Below are 14,982 nucleotides of genomic sequence, written 5' to 3' on the forward strand. Positions count from 1 at the left end.
CCTTCTTTATTTTTGTTTCTTACACATACTAGTGTCCATTTCTGTAGTAAGTAATATGTTCCATTGATTTGCATCAGTATCATACTCTTTACATAGTTTGAGAATATCTTTTCATAAATGGCAGCCCTAGTACCCATCAGGACGATCACAATCATTTTCTTTGATGCCATCTCTTTCTTTGACGTTTATTCATTATCTATTTCAGGTAATAATTTTATCTTTCAAAAATGTTCCATGGTGTTCACTGGAAATTTGTATAAATCTATAAATTAGTTTAAGTAGAAATTGTTCCTTTAAGATGTTCTTGCCTCCAACAGGAGCACATTTCTTATATTCATTCAGTCAGGCCTTCTTGTAGCTCACCACATTTTTGTTTGTTTATTCAGTTGGTTAGTTGGTTGGTTGGTTGGTTTTCTGCTCACAGGTCACATATATTTCACATTAAAAGTATTCCTTGGTACTTTATGGGTCTTGTTTCTATTGTGAATGGGGTCTCTTTTTATTATATTTTTCTAACTGATTATTCCTTATATAGAGGAATGTTATTGATCGTGTATTTACCTCGAATCTGGCCCCTTTGGTGGCTCTACTATCACACTGAGAAACGATTTCCAGTTTAGGTTTTCTGGAAATACAAGTTGCTTTGACACTTAAGTGGACCTGTAACTCTGTTAATTCATGGAGTAAACAAAAATCATTAATGGTATCACAATGGCCAATCAACTGGTTGATTTGAATGTTTACTTTCCATCAACTACACTGTTTTGTGGACACAGCCTGTTTTACGGATGTTAGCATGGAATCTTGTAAAACTAGAAATGTTAATGTATGCTGATGAATTACAAGTACAATAACAGTTCTTGAGTTAGATATGAGCAGGGCACCCAGCTAACTCTCACTGTGTTGACAATCACAGGTGAGGAGAAGTGAGAATCCTAAAATGGAAAGGAAATTGAAGAAATCAGCAGAATGACTATCAGTGGTGGGTTCAGTCTGCCCAGATGTCTGAGTCCATTCCACATTTAACTGGCTCTAACTTTGTATAGATAGGTTTGGTGCCACCTTTGTACAGACAGATTCCTAAAAGAATCGGAAAGGCATTGGCTTTATGGATATGTATCCCTTAGTGCTGCTATGGAGATACCCATTATTGCCTTCATCTTAGCCCGGAAACAAGGTCCCTCTTTGTCCTCTTCATCACAAGTCTCCTCTAGAAACACACGGAAGTGGGTTCTGGCTCCTTTTGTTTTATCCCAGGAGCCAACATGGCAACCGTGCTGCCTCTCTGGGGAGAAGCCGCCCTGCTCAGGCCCCTGACAACAAGGATGAAGAGAGATGGCAGCAGGACATTCTACTCCAAGGAACACCCGCAGGAGGGCAGGGGATAAAAACACTGAGAGGACAATTAGGAGTGGGGAGGGAAGCTGAGAAAAGCTTGGTATGGACTGATAGATGTCTTAAGGGTAAAAAAAAAAAGATCTGTTATAATCCACAATCTGCACTCTGTGTATCCTCCAGCATCTAAAAGTCAGATTTCCCTTCTGATAATGGCTGTAACTTCCTGCCTTCCAGCTGCTAAAGGCCTGGTTGAGAGGTCACCTAACATGTGACTCTCCATTCTCTGGAGAAAGGTGAAGAGAAAGGGCCATAACGTGTGAGTTGCCACATTTATTTAAAACTCCTGTTTCTGTCGAAAAGGTGAGTGAAAAGTCCAGCTGGAGCAGCAATCTGGCAGAGGATGAAAGTTCGAGGGGTGCACATGCATTAGCAGGAATATTTCCACTGAGCAATGCCAATCAAATGTTAGGAGCTTCAAAGTAACACGGCTAGTAAAGAGGTAAGAGAAATGACTTGTGCTCTGAGAAGCAGTTGGAGGACGATAGAAAAAGGTCATTTTTTTACAATCGGGAAGTAAAGCTGGCAATCTCTCTGACAAGATCTGTGATAAGGGACCCCTGCCCAGAAACTCAGAGTCAGGAAGCACAGCGGCACGCCACTCAGAGGACAAGCCCCCTCAGGCTGGTGTAGCTCAGTGTCTGGAAGGCCAGAGGAGACAAGCATTCAGCTTCTTTTCTTCTTTATTTGTGTGTTCTGACCCAGAGTCTCCCTCCCTTCCTGCTCTTAGACGGCTGCTCTCTTTGTGGCTCACTCTGGTATAAAATCAGGATGAACTGTCATTCCCGGTTACCTGGGGAGAAATGAGTTCAAAGCAATCTCCTGTGCTGGTAAATGTTCTTCCTGCAAGCTCTGAACAAACTGACCTCCTGCACTTGCAGATGCACGGGCCTCATCCTTTCTGGGAAGGGCCTTGCTTGCCTTGCTCACCACTGCCCCCCAGAGCATGACACCGTGCATGACACCATTGGACACACAATCATTATTGAATGAAGGCTCACATCAAACTGTATTTTCCACTTTGTGTCTGCTCATTCCTGAGGCTCCACAGGACTTCCCGTCCTTCAGAACACTGTTTCAGAACTGGGGTTTGATACAGAGGGAAAAGGGACTTTTCTTCTATCCTGCTTTCCTCAGATACCATTGAGTCTCTGCTGTGATCTCTGTCAACATCTAAAACAGGCTTTTTCCTGAGAAAATTCATCCAGGACTGGAGAGTCACTCGTTTTCTTACTTTGGAGGGGAGCAAGGCTGTGTCTTAAGGAACCACCTCTTTTCCTGGAAGAGTTGGCCCAGGCTACAGCTGCCAGAAGGGCCTCAACGCCACCCAGGCCTTGAGACACCTCTAGCTGAGATGGAGCCGTTAGCAACTGGGTTTGGGATGGGGAGATGGATTTTATCAATTTTAGTCTTTCACTTATTTGAACTTCAACTCACAAGGGCAAGATAATTTGATTTCGAAACTTAATTCCTTCAAAACTTCATTGTCTTTGGACTTTAATATGCAAGTAGGTCTAACCTTTCAACTTCATTTCTCCCTGAGTATTTGTAATGGAAAACGGATTTATATTCACACCTGGGACCTCCTTATAATGTTTGCATTTTATTTGTGGAATATCTTAATGTGATCATTTGCTCTCATCAAAGAACCTCTGACGATAGACAATGTGACTGATTTAAATGGGGGTCAGAAACAGAATGGGGAGTGAGTGTCCAGCTTTGTGAGCTCACTGTGCGGTTCTGACCCATCTCAGAGCCTTCTGCAGGCAAAACCTAAAATGCCAGCAGATTTTTTGAAGCCTGAAGCTTATACAATTTTCAGGAAGGGAGCAGTTTAAGGAAAAAAGAACATAAGTTGATGAATACAAAATCAGGTGTAGGGGCCTGAGCAAGTGAGGGGTCATGAAGCGTCAGCATCCTCAGCTTTGTGATAAATCCACCTCTGCTGCCCACCAGCGGTGTGGAGGGTACCCCCCAAAACAGTGGCTAGTCCACCAAGATGGGAGCAGGACCCTCCTGATGAGTTGCTGGTCTCCCCCAAGAGAGCCACACCCCTGGCTGACCACAGGCTTAACAGTTGTTGCAAACTCACCTAAAACAATTTGCTTATTCACAACAGGCTCCTTTGATGAACATCTATGGTCTCCTCTGTAACCTCCCTACCAAGATACAATGAAAGTAATTCTTAGATTTGAGTTCTGCCACCCATGAAAATGCTAATTAGCAGGCAGGCAAGAAACAGTCCTACAACCTATTCTGGGACCTCTGTGAAGTCCCAGCTCTGTTCTGTGCATGGAAGGTTAACTAGATGCAAATGTCACAATATTCTGGTTACAGGATATAGTCAGATTCAGGCACATGAATCACCCACTAAATATTTCAGAGTGTTGGTTTTTTGTTTGCTAAGAATAAGGGTATTCTCCTACATAAGAACAGTACCAATATTAAAATCAGGAAATTTAACTTTGATACAAACCTATTATCTAATTCTCAGTCCATATTCAAATTTTGTCATTGTCTCAGTCATGTCCTTCGTAGCTTTTTTGCCTCGGTCCAGGATCCACTCCAGGATCACACACTGCATTTAGTCATCAACACATTGCCTGCTTTTTTAACCTGGAACAGTTCCTCAGTCATTTTTTGCCTTTCTTGACCTTGACATTTTGAAGAGTAAAGACCAATTCGTTTATAGAATGTATCCTCATTCTGGCTTTGCCTGATGTTTCATGATTAGATTAAGGTTATGCATTTTTGGTAGGAATGCTACAGAAGTGATGCTGTGTCCTCAGCGCACCATATCAGGAGGCACATGATAATGGCTTGCTCCATTACTGGGTGATGTTAATTTTGATGACTTAGTTGAGATGGGCACACCAAGATTCCTCACTATAAAGTTACTGCTTCCCCCCTTCATATTTAATAAACAATATCCAGGAAGACATTGTGAGCCTACATAAATATATGGTTCATAATGAAACTCACCCACTATTTTGGGCAACATTGGTGAGTTTCTAATTCAATCGTTTCTTTTATTTTTATTGTTGAATTTCTATTATGAGAAAGAATATCTATTTATTTATTTATTTATTCCAGTACGAACTCACAGAATGTTATTCAATGGGTGGTTATCCATTATCACTAAAATTTTAAACCCTGTTTAGGTAAGAGTGGGAATGTCTGTAATTTCCAACCCACATCTTGTATACCTCTCATTTTACTGATGACATCCATTTGTCTAAGTAACAGAGCCTCTATTGCTAGTCCAAGATAAAGATAGCTGAAGCATTTTTAGCAGCTTAATGACCCTTGCAGTATATATTCCTGAATTAGGAAAACTGAATACAGAGTATAGATTAAAGCAAACATGCATACTTAGACCACAGTGCCTATGCTGAAGAATTTAAAGTAAATTATAGAGTACATAACAGTGATTAAACCTGAGAAGTCAACAGAATGAAAAGTTGGGTAATGCTAAGAGGAAATGCACCCACCTCCTCCTGGAGCTAAATTAGTATAGTTTTTTGCTCTTTGTCTGAATTCAAGCTCAGCTCAGCCCCTCCATCTTTTGCTCTTGGAAATCTTCCTTGCCTGCTTGGAGCTCAGATTTCCTGCTCTTGACCAAGCTGTAGGCTTAACAGCAAATGTCCTGCCCTCACTGGAGGAGGCCTGAGATGGTCCAGCACCTCTGTAACTGGGCAGGTATGTCTGTCTAATGCTCAGATTCAATTCAAAAAAGCTCATTTGCCCTAAGAAAGTCACTTCCTCCAACCTAGACTTGACGCAGTAATAAAGTTGATATTTTGGCCTTTCTCCAAAGAATACCTCATCTTATTTCTCAGTTGGCTTGGACCATGGCTGGGAAGAGGCAAAATTTATCAGAGCCCTCAACCTTCCAAGGTCCACCCCTTCCATTTCTACTTCAAGGCAGTTAAACAGTCTCTCCTCACTGACAACTCTCTCTCAGCCTTCAACATACTGAAATGTCTTCAGATGAAGAGAAACACCTCAAAGCCCACCTTATCTTCTTCACTAAATGCTAGTGCTCTGCAGGATCCATGTCTGTGTCTCATTTCTCATTCTCACCTCCTCCCAAGTTGATTTTCCATCCAGTAGCCAGAATTATGCTGTGAAATAAAACCAGATACTCTTCTCTGCTCAGAACCCTCCACGACTCCCCATCACTCTCAGAGTAAAAGCCAAAGTCCTTACCATGGCCTACTGAAATACAAACATGGTTTAGATTACAAAATGGGCGGGTTAGACTAATTGCATCTTGCCTATGGTCTAGTCCCTTGCTACCTCTCTAACCTCTTCCTCCTACCCTTCCCTTGCTCACTTATCTCCAGCCATTCTGGCCTTGTTTTGTTGCTCTAACAAACCAGGCACATTTTGTCCTCAAAACCTCTGCCCTGGCTATTCCCTCTTTCTGGAACAATTTTTCCTCATTTAGCTGTATCACTCATTTCCTTACCTTCTTTGATATTTACCCAAATGTCATCTTCTCAGTAAGGCCATCGCTGGACTCCCTACCTAAACTGCAACCCACCCCACACCCCCACCAAATACATACGCCTCTTTAATCTCTCTTCAGCACTTAAGAGCACCTAATATTATACATTGTATTGTTAATTGTCTGGGTGTCACCATTAAAATGTAAGATCTCTTGGGACAGGGCATACAACAGAAGAAAGAATTTGAAAGCTGGAATATAGAGAGATTATGTAGAATGCCACTAAATATGGACTAAATATGCCCCCCTGCCCCCACGAATTCATATGTTGAAGCCCTAGCCCCAGTGTGGCTGTATTTGGAGATGAGGCCTCTAAGTAAGTAATTAAAGGTGGGGTCCTGATCCAACAGGATTAGTGTCCTTATAAGAAGACACACGGGAGAGTTCCCCTCCCAACTGCTTCTCTCTGTGTATACTGACAGGTCACGTGAACACACAGAGAGATGGGGGCTATCGACAGGCTAGGAAGAGGGTCCTCACCAGAAACTGAATCTGCCAGCACCTTGATCTGACTTCTAGCCTCCAAAACTATGAGAAGTACACTTCTATTGTTTACTCCACCAAGTCTGTGGTATTTTGTTATGGTAGCCTGAGCAGACTAATAGAGCCACGTAGAGAGATTTTGTTTTAAAGACACAATAAAATGGTAGAAATAAATCTAATATGTGAGTAGTTACATAAACATAAAGGATTAAAAAAACAGAGATCACCAGACTAAATTTTTAAGAATCCAGGTAAATGTTACAGGAGACATGCCTAAAACATAAAATAATAGAAAGACTAGGTGGGGGGGAGGGTCAGGGAAGAATGGAAAAATAAACGTTAGCCAAATGAAATTTCTTTACTAACTGAATGATATAATATCAGACAAAATAAAATTTAAGGCAAAATCATTACTAAACAGAAAGAAGGTAACTACATAAAATTTCTAAACTTCGATTCACCAGGAAGATAATAAAAATTCTAAACTTGTATAGACTTAATAATGAAGCTTGAAACAACATAAAGCAATATTGATAGAATAATCCCCAACTCAATTTGTGAAGCTCTCATAACCTTGACACCACAAACATGAAGCAACAGTATAAGAAAGGAAAATGATGCCAGGCTCACTCATGAACGTGAATGCAAATATCCTAAAACTAATTTAGTAACCAAATATAGCTATGTAAAAACAAACAAAATAATACATCATGACTAGTTTATCTTAGGAATGAAAGTTGGGCTAGATAATATCACTATCGTAATTCATTTTCCAACAAATTAAAGGAGAAAAAACACACATGATTACATCAATAGACAGCTCTGCCACTAACACCTGCAGGGCTTGGGGCACAAGTACAGATGGAAGCCACATATCATGAAAATGATTTTTAAAAGTTATAAATCAGTCTAGGAAACTGATAGATAAAATATGCTTTATCCTCCTATCTTGATAAATATACCTCCATAAGGACAAAATCAAAAATATAAACTGAGATAAATGTGTAAAAAGTGAAAAAGTAAAATTATTTTTATTATATTTTCTAAGAGAGCTATTTTATTTATACCCAGGACAAAAGTGTAATGTATGCTTGTGAAGACAAATTTGCAAATAAGTTTAACAGGCCTCAGGTTCTACCCCCAAATTTCCACCATATTGTAGACGATCTGTGGGTTAGATGTTATTGATTAAACATGAAATTAAGGACTAATCAAACAGTCTTTGAGGTTCCACATGCGTGCTGACCTAGCAGACACACTTTTTCATTGTTCTGCTGAACAATGCCCCCCACAAAGATATCCACATCCTAATCCCAGAACCTAGGAATATGTTACATTCATTACACGACAGAGAGGAATTAAGGTTGCTAATGAATTGACCTTAAAACAGGGAGATTATCCTGGATTATGCAGGTGGGTGCAATGTCATCACAGGGGTCCTTAAAAATGGAAGAGAGATGTAGATGTTCAGATGGTGTCGTGAGAAGGATTTGCGTCCACTGTTGCTGGCTTTGAAGATGGAGGAAGGGGTCACAAGTCAAAGAATTCAGCTCCCCTAGAAGCTGGAAAAGGCAAGGAAACAAATTCTTCCCTAGAGCCTTCAGAAAGTCAGCCCTGCTGACACCTTGATCTCAGCCCACTGACACTTGTGTCCAACTTCTAACTTACAGAACTCTAAGAGAATAAGACTGTACTGTTTTCAGTCAAGTTTATGGTAACTTGTTAAGGCAGCAAAGGGAAACTCATACTGCCACTCAGTTTTTTAACCCCATTCCTACATTGTTGGAGTCCATCACCTCTTGAGGCAGAACCCTCCCTAATAGAAAATTAGAATGCCTTTTCCTGACCTCCCTTGCAGTGAGTGAGGGCACGGGGCCATGGCCTCATGTCTACCAAATATATGCACCTGCATGGCTGTAAAAACTGTAAGCCTGGTGCCCTGGCCCTCCTGGAGATGCTGGGAGCCTTAATAAGTTCCTTTTCTGCCTAATTAGCCAGAGTTGGTGTTTGTGGATTGTGACTCAGAAGCCTCAGTGAACCAGGTATGAACAGATAATTTATTCAAAAGGAAAAAGAAATTGTCATATTCAGGAGAGGAAGTTTACCCTAGCTGGTAGTCAAAGAAACTCAAAGCAAGATCGAGATGCTGTATTATAATTACTAAAAATAAAAACAATCGTTTTTGTGGCAAGAGGGTTACTTTTGTTTACAGCTAGTAAATAAACAGATGAACTGTTTGGAAAGCAGTAATAGGAAAATGAAGTAAAATCTGTAAACATGTTCTTAGCTTTTGACCTACCAATTCCCAATAAAATGTGGCAAAGTGTGTGGTAAGATGAAACAATTATTTGTGTATTTGTGAGAGAGACTACTGATGCAGGCTTAAAATGTGTTGGGTTGGGAATGATAAAATTTGCATTAGGACCCCAGAAGATTTTAGGGAGCAAGAGATAAAAAGACCCAATCTCAGTTTCCCGAAATGTAAAGTTCCTGAAGCTGTCAGGTGACCAAGGTCAAGACCCAGAGCTGGAAAGGGCAGTGAATCCCCAGAGAGAACATCTCCACAAAGGTGGAGCTGACCAAGCTCTGACTTCGTTCTTCCCAGCGGCAGTTCTCTGGGGGCATGAACTCCCTCCAGGGAGGGCCATTTCACAGGCCATACTCCCCTTTGATCACCTGCCTGGGCACACACCTCGTAAGCCTGTCTCTAGACCCCGCCCAGCCGTCATCACTGAGGGAGCCAGGCACCCAGCACCCAGCCGGCCCTCAGGCTTTTTCATTTAAACTGGAGAGAATCATTTGTATGGGATCAATAGGAATACATGTTGTAGCAAATAGCAAACAGGTGAATTCCCAGCTCACAACAATTGCCGCTATTTAAGAGCCCCACCACAGAGGTGGACCTGAAGTCATGATGCGCGATGTCCTTGCAACTTAACCCTGACCTCTGGCCACCACCTAGGAGTAGACAACTGACCTAAGCTGTATCAACTTTTGACACTTGAAGGGAGAGACTGAAGCTGGTTGAAGCTGTTACCTTAATGCCAGTGTCCATATACTCCCGCTGCCGAGGCCTCCGCGGACCGCGACCCATGGAGACCGCTGCCGCCATTAGGCCTCGGACTTCACGTCCTGGGTCCGGCCAGTGGGCAGCCGTGGCGAGGGCTCTGGAGCTCTGCAGGACACAGCCCTCGGCCTGTCCCTGGGGCCCCCGGCTCACCTGCCAGCCTCGAGGCCGGAGGGCCTGGATGGCCTGGAGGGCCCCGAAGAGAAGGCCGAGACCCGCCGCCCCGCCCCGCCCCGCCCCGCCCCGCGCTCTCTGCCGCGAGGACCGCTGGGAGCTAAGCGTCGGCGGAGCTGCAGCTCTCAGGGTGGCGCGCTAATGGCTGTGCGCCTGCCCCACCCCTGTTACACAACCAGTGGTTCTGGCACATTCAGATCCAGCTTGTGCTCCTCGTTTCTCAGCAAAGACCTTCTCCCTTTCCTCTGGGGTACGTTCACACTCGCACACCCACTTCCACAGAGCCCGGGCTGGCCGTGCAGGATGCCAGCGAGATCCGGGCCGACACCCTTTCTAGAAGCTGAAGGTAACACAGCTGAATGGGGGGTGAGGCAGGGGGCCGGGGCGGTCATGGCGTCAGCTAGAACTTGTCAGAGCTTCAGGACAGTCGGAGGCGCTGTGGGCTTGCTTCTCCTAGCTCGGGCGGGGCTCACTGTCTTCTGTTCCCTGCAGTGACAGTTCTGGCCTCAGCTATAACAACACCCCCGTAACAAGTGTCTGCTTCACAGGGTCACTGTGAGGTTAGCTGAATTAGCACGTGTGAAATGCTGAGGTGGCACCTGATGCATACAGTAAGAGCTCAGCAAGCTGGCCACCAGTCACAGCTGGGGCAGAAATAGCACTCCTCTTGGTTGGGCCCCAAGAGCTATGACGACAGCCCTGGGGTGGAACGCGGGCCCTCCACTTCTCCCGGCTCACATCCCAAAGATCTGAGACACGAGGGGAGGCGTGTGGTGATGTTCCCACAGCCAGGCTGCTCCCCTGAGAAGCAGCTGTGATAGAGAAATGACGGAAATGCCAAGTGTCACAATTAAAAAGATAATGTGCAGACAGGTTCATCTCTGCAAACTGTTCTGCTATGGAATTTAAATCCTCCCCCTCCTAACTGAGGAATGCCAAGGATTCTGCCTCCCCTTCTTTTCCAAAGACCAGTGCAGCCTCTTCCACCCAGACCTCTGACCCACCCAAGCGAATGGCTTCCCCTGAACCCTGCCTTAGCACCCCAGCCCGGTCCCATGGGACACCCTTGGCCTTTTGAGTCATTCATATTCTGGGTACTTCTACCTCCTGTCAGTGACGAGAGATTTTGTAAGAAATACGGTGCTGAGTGGCAAGGGAGCAGCTCCCTCATGATGTAGGGCCCCCAGGGACAGCGTGCAGACCCTCACAGATTGTCTTTCAACCAAATGAGGTTCCAACTACCAACTCAGGCACTCGGCACTCCCCAGAGAAACAGATAATTAGCACCTTCAAAGGTGAGGGCTTTACTTCAAAAGAAAAAAAATCCAATTCTTTAGCCAAGCATATTTGGTTAATGCATAAATTTACAGCATCCCAACATCAGCTCCTTTCCCTGCTGAGCTGTGCCAGTGTCTGAAGTAACCCCCCACTGACTGCTGGAGAAGGGAGCCCTGCAGATGTGAGCAAGCAGCACTAGACCCTTAGGGCCTCTTCTGACTCAGTAACCGGCATCTGTTCTCTGAAGCCAGGTGCATCCCAAACAAGCACCTTGGAGGGAAAGCCCAGGGCCCACCGTGCAGTCAGGGGGCAAGCTTGGATACATTAGCAGGTGCTTTAAATGCAGGGAGCTTCAGGCCTCATTCCAAGAAGTTTCTTCTAGAACTATTGTTCCTCCTTTTTTAAAAGAAAAAGTAGCTTTCAGAGAAGCTCCCCCTTTCCCCAAACCCCACCCCTCTTTGGGGGCCAGCACTCTCATGGTGAGATATGCGACATTTGAGGAACCAGGAAGAAAGTGGGGGCTTTAGCACCCCGACACTCACACATAATCTCCATCAACCTCCTCCACCCCCCTCACCCAAGCCACCCCTTGAGGTTGTTATTCATTGATGTGGCTTTCTCAATCTTACGTCGTAATGGACAATGGGGGCCCATCCCACCCATGTCCACTGTAATGGCCGGTGGTTTGGATATCGGGAAGGCACCCTGGTTGCCTGAGTGATACCGCTTGCTTAGGTGTGGTTCAGGGATGGTGCAAAACCTAAATGAATCCTTTCAGAGTGAAACTCAGGGCTTTGTTCTGTGTTTGGGGGAAGAGGAGCCCTCTCGCTCCTCCTAGATGTGAACAAGGACATGGCCTCGGAGGTGCTGGCAGTCCCCATCCCCGGGAGGGAAGCCAGGCTGAGGCCAAAACTGACCCGTGGAGGAGGGTGGGGTTGACAGAATACAGAGATATCACCTGCAGTCCTGAGAAGATGGAGAATTTCTGGAGCAAATCAACCCATGGACTGGCTCTACCCCAGAATGTTTTAGTTGTATGAGCTGACAAAGTCTGTTATTCACTGCACTGGGATGTGGAGTTCTTGTTATTGAACTGGGAAGCACTCTAATAAAATCATCTTTGGAAAAAAAAAACCACAGAGAGCCTCCTCCTGGCAGTGAGAGCAGACTCATTTCTTCAACCCCCTTGTAAAGAAAAGATGACTCAGCCTCTGATAAAGCCCATGGTATGGAGTATAGCATACTGAAGCTCCCCTAGAGCTGGCACTTAGTAGGCGCTTTGCCAAGGTGATGAGGGAATATTCGTCACTTGGCTGCACAGTAACCGGTCTGGGCTCAGAGCCCACGCTCTTCCCCAGAAGGGCAAAGGCCAGGCAAGCCAGATACAGCACTCAGATCAGGTACCCAGGAAAGCCCAGGGGAGAGATGTGACAGACGCATGGAACAGATGGCAGCGGGAAAGGGCCCGCCAGCACACCAGCAAGCACGGCGGCAGACACACACTCTTCGAGGCCTTTTTAGCTGCAGCCCTGGCACCTGTCCCTAGGATGGCGGCCCTGGGTGGGAGATTAAAACCTTGAGAGATTGTCTCCCTCACAAAGCCAAAGCTTGAGGAACAGGAACGCTGGAAATCATCCTCTGCGACAGGGAAACTCAAATGGTGACTGAATGGAGCAGATCCTCCAGGGAGAGGGCTGTGAGCCAGGGCTTCCTCAGCTCCGTGGAGAAAGGCCCAGGCTCCGGAAGGCAGGATGCCCCACCCCTGGAGAAAGTCCCTGTGGGCTTAGGGAAGAGAAAATTCCCTTTCCCTTTAAAGCAGCAGTTCCAGGAAACTCCACTAATGTTCCGCCTCCTCCATTCCCACTCCCAGACACAGTGGGTCCCCAGAGTGTGATAAACATTGGAAGGCACAAGTGGAAACTTGTGCTGGGGCCCGGATGTGGAGCCCTGCGGGATAGCTGTGTGTGGGGAGCAGGGCAGGGGGCGAGGCAGGGGGGGAGCCCTGCTGTGTCCCTGCCCCTCCAGCAATTATGTGAGTTTGAAGTGAACACTGACAACCAGGGCAGCTCAGGCAACAAACCCCACGTTTGGGGATTAGAAACTGGGGTGTTTCTGAGGACACTGGTCTTCCAAGCTCCTCTGCAGAGGAAAGAGACAAATGAGGTGCTACCTCGGAAAAATCTGAATTCTACAAATAATTCTACCCACTGTCACCAACCCCCTAAATCACCCCAGTTCATGTGAGTCTTGGGTCGGTGGCACAGCCTCAGCTTGAGTGAAAATTCCCTGAACAGCATAGGAGAGAAGCATCAGTTTCTCACATGTCTTGACTCCTAATTTAAAGTAATGGGAGAGAGTAGGTCCCTCCAATTCCACTTCCTGAATCCCTCCTTTTAGAAGGAGGGCCTTTTACAAAAACATACAGAGCTCCAAACAGGATATAACATTCTTTCTCAAAGTCAGGCCAACTGGGAATTTCTTTTTTTTTTTTAACAAGTTGAAAAACTTATTTTTCTAGAGTGGCCTGCATTCTTTAACCTTTGAAAAACTTTGAAGATCACATTTATTTCTCCCTTGGAAAGTCTTTACTCAGTTCTGAAAGTAACAGAAGAGCACTTCACATTAAGCGCTTGACCTAGCAAACTGGCCAAAAATAAGGAAGGTTGCTGGGGGGAGGGGGGGCATGGAAAGTTAGAGAAACTAATTAAAAAACTTACATATATACATAAACTACACCAAGGTAAGGAGCTTCAGACAGCCAAAATGACTAGGGAACACCCACATATGGATGGGGGGGGGTGAGCATTAAATATAACAATTATTTGTAGAACTAAGACTACAGGGGGTTCAGAGGGAGAGAGCAGAACTACTTGCTCAGACATTTTAGATACAATGAAACGACCTAGAAGTGGGGTAAAGGGGAGAACGGAGAGACCACATACAAAATGTTTTTCAAAATTGTTCTCGGGCTTCCCTGGTGGCGCAGTGGTTGAGAGTCTGCCTGCCGATGCGGGGTCGCGGGTTCGGGCCCTGGTCTGGGAGGGTCCCGCATGCCGCGGAGCGGCTTGGCCCGTGAGCCACGGTTGCTGGGTCTGCGCGTCTGGAGCCTGTGCTCGGCAGCGGGAGGCTGCGGTGGTGGGGGGCCCCCCCCCCGCGCGCCGCGGTGGGGGGTGGCCCCCGCTTGCCGCGGCTGGAGGGGGCCCTCGCGCAGAAACGAAGACCCAACACAGCCATACATACATACATACATACATACATACATAAAAAGAATGTAAGCAGACAAGAATAGCATTAAAAAATAAAAAAATAAAAAAATAATTAAAAAAAAAATTGTTCTCAGCACTCCTGGGCAAAAATTTTTATCCCAGAGAAATGAAGGTGTATGCTCACACAAAAACCCACACATAAATGTTTACAGCAGCTCTATTTGTAACAGCCCAAAACTAGAAATTATCCAGATGTCCTTCAGTAAGTGAATGATTAAGCAAATGGTGGTATATCCACCCCATTTAATAGCACTCAGCAATAAAAAAAGGTATGGATACGTACAATACACACAATAACCTGGATAAATCTCCAGAGAAGTATGCCGAGTGAAAAAAGGCCAATCCTAAAAGATTACATCCTGGGTGATTCCATTTATACATCATTCTTGAAACGACAAATTTATAGCAATGGAAAACAGACTGGGGGTTGGCAGAGGTTGAAGGCAGTGGGGCTGGAAAGCAGGTGTGGCTACATAAAAGGGCAGCAGGAAGGATCTTTGTGGTGATGGACATGTTCTGTATCTTGAGTATATCAAATATTCTGGATGTGATACTGTGCTACAGTTTTGCAAGATGACACCACTGAGGGAAACTGGGTAAACGGTACCGAATTACTTCTTACAACCCCATGTGAATCTACAATGGTCACAAAATTTAAAAGTTTAATTAAAAAAATAAAAACTGTTCTCAGCAATTATATTGGTGGTAGTATTATTGGTATTCTGAGTTGATGCATGTAATTTGGGATAAAGCACATGAGTAATTATAGGATATTCTAACTCTATGGCTCCTGTATCCTTGAAAGCCAT

At 45.0% G+C, this 14,982-nt stretch overlaps 1 protein-coding gene across 12 annotated transcripts in view; it reads right to left on the reverse strand.

Moving 5' to 3' along the window:
- EML6 (EMAP like 6) overlaps positions 1-9,649 on the reverse strand; it is a 351,593-nt gene extending 341,944 nt beyond the window's left edge. For 2 of the 12 annotated variants that reach the window (XM_082426244.1, XM_082426236.1), the window contains exons 1-2: positions 9,426-9,649; positions 7,769-7,897 (exon numbers count right to left, since the gene is read on the reverse strand). The gene's annotated coding sequence lies outside the window, so the exon portion shown is untranslated. Of the gene's footprint in view, positions 1-3,487; positions 3,555-3,871; positions 4,050-5,478; positions 5,614-7,768; positions 7,898-9,425 lie in introns of all 12 variants that reach the window. The other 10 variants (XM_082426241.1, XM_082426235.1, XM_082426243.1 and 7 more) reach the window with 10 other exon arrangements.
- Positions 9,650-14,982: the final 5,333 nt, after the last annotated feature.

This window comes from Balaenoptera physalus, assembly GCF_965194825.1.
Source record: "Balaenoptera physalus genome assembly, chromosome: 15".
Taxonomy (NCBI): domain Eukaryota; kingdom Metazoa; phylum Chordata; class Mammalia; order Artiodactyla; family Balaenopteridae; genus Balaenoptera; species Balaenoptera physalus.